This window comes from Oryctolagus cuniculus, chromosome 13, assembly GCF_051225735.1.
Source record: "Oryctolagus cuniculus isolate XC-2025 breed Fujian yellow rabbit chromosome 13, ASM5122573v1, whole genome shotgun sequence".
NCBI classification, from domain to species: Eukaryota; Metazoa; Chordata; class Mammalia; order Lagomorpha; family Leporidae; genus Oryctolagus; species Oryctolagus cuniculus.
Window position 1 is genome coordinate 114,093,011 of NC_142879.1, and position 4,637 is coordinate 114,097,647.

The following is a 4,637-nucleotide window of genomic DNA, read 5'->3' on the forward strand; positions in this document are numbered from 1 at the left end:
ACTCTAATCCCCAAATGACTGTATTTGGAGATAGGGTCACCAAATGGGCAATTAAGGCTAACTGTAGACCTTTGTGTGAGTCCTAATGCAATTCAACTGGTGACTTCATAAGAGATATACCAGGAATGAGATGATGCAGAAAAAAGACCAAGAGATTACATGGTGAGAATTTGGCTATCTTCATACCAAATAGAAAGGCCTAAATAAAAACCAAGCCGGCAGGCATCTTTCTCTTTGACACTTAATTTTGAATTTTAATTCTCCAAAACTGTGAGAAAGTTAATTTCTGTTGCTCAAGGCACCCAATCTATGTATGGTACCGTATTATGGTTGCTCTAGCAAATACACTGCTTTGGGCCTGGAATTGTGGCATAGCAGGTTCCTGCACTACCAGCATTCCATGTAGGCACCATTTTTAGTCCCAGCTGCTCCATTTCTGATCCAGTTCCTTGCTTATGTGCCTGGGAGGGCAGTAGAAGATGGCTCAAGTGCATGAGCCCCTGCACCCATGTGGAAGACCTGGATGAAGTTTCTGGCTCCTGGCTTCAGCTTTTTGAGGAGTGAATCAGCAGATAGAAAATCTCACTCTCTCTGCCTCTCCTTCTCTCTACCTTGCAAATAAAATAAAATAAAACAAAAAAAATACACTGCTTGTTGCATTAATTTTCTCTGAATGACATGATAATTTTATTCATTAATTTGTTGATAATTGCTCTACTGATTTAAAATATGCATAATTTATCATAATATTCTTGGAGTTATACTGTGCTACTTCACATACAATATAGTAATTATTCAATAGAATAGTTCTTTTGACATCTACATATTGTACTATTTCATTATAAACATACCTATGTTTACATATTAAGTCAATATATGTGTGCCTTAATGTGATACATATTGCTTCAAGTAATCATCTATGCTTTAAATTAAGAATTTAAAAAGGTATATAGTCTCTTATCTTTAAACACATACATGTTTACATTTTTTTTTATCCTGATATTTCCTGTACAGTCATTTCTTTTAACCTGGAAAACTTCCTTTAGCATTCTATAGTGTAGTTCTACTGATAATCAATTTAGAGTTTTTTCATTAGAAAGTGTCTTGTTCACCTCATATTTCAATGTTTATTTAAAAATCACAGTCACACACACACAGGGAGACAGATTTTTATTCACTGGCTCAGTGGCCTACATTCCAGCTGGGCAAAGCTAGGCTGAAGCTAGGAGGCTGGAAATCAATCCATGTCTCCCAAGAGTGTGGCAGGGGCTCAAGTATTTGGGATATCACATGCTGCCTCCCTAGGTGCACACTACTCAGAAACTTTATTAAAATCAGAGGTAGGTGTGGGAAGCAACTCGGACTAGACTGTTACTCGAATTAAGACTTATTCTATGCATCTGCTCTCCCACAATATGGCGCTGGGAGAGGGGGAAACAGCTTCTACACAGCTGCCTCCAGTTCAACCAATAAACTGTAGGACCTGCTCCTGATTGGAGGAGAGCAGCGTACTCGGCGTGTGGGTAGCAGAGTTGGGATTGGTGGAAGAGGACTATAAAGGAGGAGAGAGACAACATGCACCAGGAACATCTAAGGGGAACACCTGAGAAACATCTGAGCAGCCCCCGAGAGAGCTGGCCGGTGGTGTGCCGCTCCCCCGCGGAAGTGGGGAAAGTGGCAGGGGGAACCGCCCTTCCACGGAGGTGGAAGGGTCGGTAGCCAACCTGGGAAGAACCAGCAGCAAACCCGGGGAGGGCCGAGCAGGCAAAAGAACAATGCAGGGTCCTGTGTCGTTCCTCCACGGAGAGGGGTAGCGGCATAATGGTGCCGTGACTCGGATATGAAGCCTAGGCAGGGTTTAGTGTCATTCCTCCGTGAAGAGGGGGAGCGACATAATGGTGCCGTGACTCGGATAGGAAATCTAGGAGGGAAGAAACGGGAAGAAGCGGGAAAATACCGGAGAGAGAGACTAGCAAAGAGTCTAGTGAAAAGCCGGACGGAAAAGGTGCCAGAAGAAGCTATCGAAAGCCTAGGCATAGACTCGGATATGGACTGTGGGAAAGAAGTTAGGATTTAAAGTGAAAGTGAAAGCAAGAAGAAACTTAGACCCGGATGTGGACTATGGCGGGGAAGCTAGGAGATTGAAAGTGAAAGTGAAACCTAGAAGAAACTTAGACTCGGATACAGACTGTGGGGAGAAGCCAGGAGAAATGAGAGGGGAATATTGTTGGAAGAAAACTTAGGGAACATACCGGGTAGAGAAAAATGTTAGGGAGGATGAAGCTGCGGGGGCAGGCTGAGGTGGAGACGTAAGCTAGCTTGGGATTCGTCAAGTCAGCCCGGGGAGCAAAAGGCAAAAAGCTAAAACCAGAGGCGGAGACGCGTAAGCTAGGTTGGAATCCGTCAGATTAGCCCAGGGAGCAAAAGATGGGAAGCCAAACCAGGAGCGGAGATGTAAGCTATAGGTTGCATTCGTCAGGTTAGCCCAGGGAACTTAGACTGAAAACCGAGAAGCGGAAACAGCTTCTACACAGCTGCCTCCAGTTCAACCAATAAACAGCAGGAGCTGCTCCTGATTGGAGGAGAGCAGCGTACTCAGCATGTGGGTAGCAGAGTTGGGATTGGTGGAAGAGGACTATAAAGGAAGAGAGAGACAACATGCACCAGGAACATCTATGAGGAACATCTGAGCAGCCCCCGAGAGAGCTGGCCGGCGGTGTGCCGCTCCCCCGTGGAAGTGGGGAAAGTGGCAGGGGGAACTGCCCTTCCACGGAGGTGGAAGGGTCGGTAGCCAACCTGGGAAGAACCAGCAGCAAACCCGGGGAGGGCCGAGCAGGCAAAAGAACAATGCAGGGTCCTGTGTCGTTCCTCCACGAAGAGGGGTAGCGGCATAATGGTGCCGTGACTCAGATATGAAGCCTGGGCAGGGTTTAGTGTCATTCCTCCATGAAGAGGGGGAGCAACAGTAGGGATTGAACACAGGCAGTCAAATACAATATGTGGGCATGCCAAGCAACAGCTTAGTGCATTGCACTATGATATCCACTCCTGTTCACCTCACATTTTAAAACACTATCTAGAAATACTGAATCAGGGATGGGAGGAGATGTTATTTGAATACTTTCAGGTGTCATCTCATCATTTTTGCAGAGAACTCAGCTATCATTTAAGTCTAGTTGTGCCTAGTATGTCACAAGCTAAAATTTCTCTCACTGCTTTCAGACCTTTCTTTGTATTTGGGTTTCTTTAGTTTGTGGTTTGCCTAGAATCATTTTCTATCTTTTCTGAATAAGGAGTTGTTGGACATTTTGATGAGATAAATTGATGTCTTTTGGGGCTGGTGCTGTAGCATAGAAGGTTAATTCTCCACCTGAAGTGCCAGCATCCCATATGGGCACTGGTTCTAGTCCTGGCTGCTCCTCTTCCAATCCAGTTCTCTTCTATGGCCTGGGAAAGTACAAGATGGCCCAAGCTGGGCTCTTGAATCTGCATGGGAGACCCAGAAAAAGCTCCTGGCTCCTGGCTTCAAATCAGCTCAGCTTCAGCCTTTGTGGCCATTTGGAGAATGAACCAGTGGATGGAAGACTTTTCTCTCTTTCTCTCCCTCTCACTGTTTATAACTCTACTTTTCAAATAAATAAAATGTTTTAAAAAAATTGATGTCTTTTACAAAGCTTGGGAAGTTTTATCCATGTCTAAAAATACATTTTGTGATTCTTTCATTCTATTTTCCTCCCAAAGTCCAGTGGTATGTATGAGAATATTTCAAAAAAGATTGTGGAAAGTTGAAATAAAAAATGAGGTTGTTTTGCTGTAAGAAATTTTTTTTTGAAATCCATACATACAAGGAGTTTTTGAGAAGTTCATTGATGAGAACAATGTTGTGGCAAAGCAGGTAAAGTCACTGCTAGGGACACTGGCATTCCATGTCAGAGTGTCATTTGGGTACCAGCTTCTCTGCTTCTGATCTAGTTCTCTGGTGGTATACCTTGGAAGACAGCAGATGGTCTTGCCACCCATGTGAGGGACCCAGGTAAAGTTCCTGGCTCCCTGGTTCAGCCTGGACAAAGTAACAGCCTTTGCCAACATTTGAGATGTGAACCAGCAGATGAAAGATCTTTTGCTGAGTGTCTACCTGTCAAATAACTAAACAAACAATTTTAAAAGTTAAAAAGTGTCCATATGTGTTGCCATTGATTTCTCAACAATGTTGCAGTGGATTCATTTCTGAGAGGAGCAGCATGGTGGGGGCAAGAGGCGTGGAGTCACCACACAGACCCCGGGAGTCAGGTGAAAGCAGGCTTGAAGCGAGCAGCCTGCAGACCTGTTTATTTCAGTTGGTACAACATCTTATATAGCCAAGACCAGCCAATCTGGTCAAGGGGTGGTCTATGCCCCAACCAATCACAGCCTGTTGCCAGGCAGTTTCTAAAGCCATCCAATTACAGCCTGTTGCCAGGCAGTTTCAAATTCATCCAATCACAGCCTGTTGTCAGGCAGTTTCCAAAGCCATCCAATCACAGCCTGTTGCCAGGCAGTTTCAAATTCATCCAATCACAGCCTGTTGTCAGGCAGTTTCCAAAGCCATCCAATCACAGCCTGTTGCCAGGCAGGCTCCATTGCCAGGTGGGTTTCAA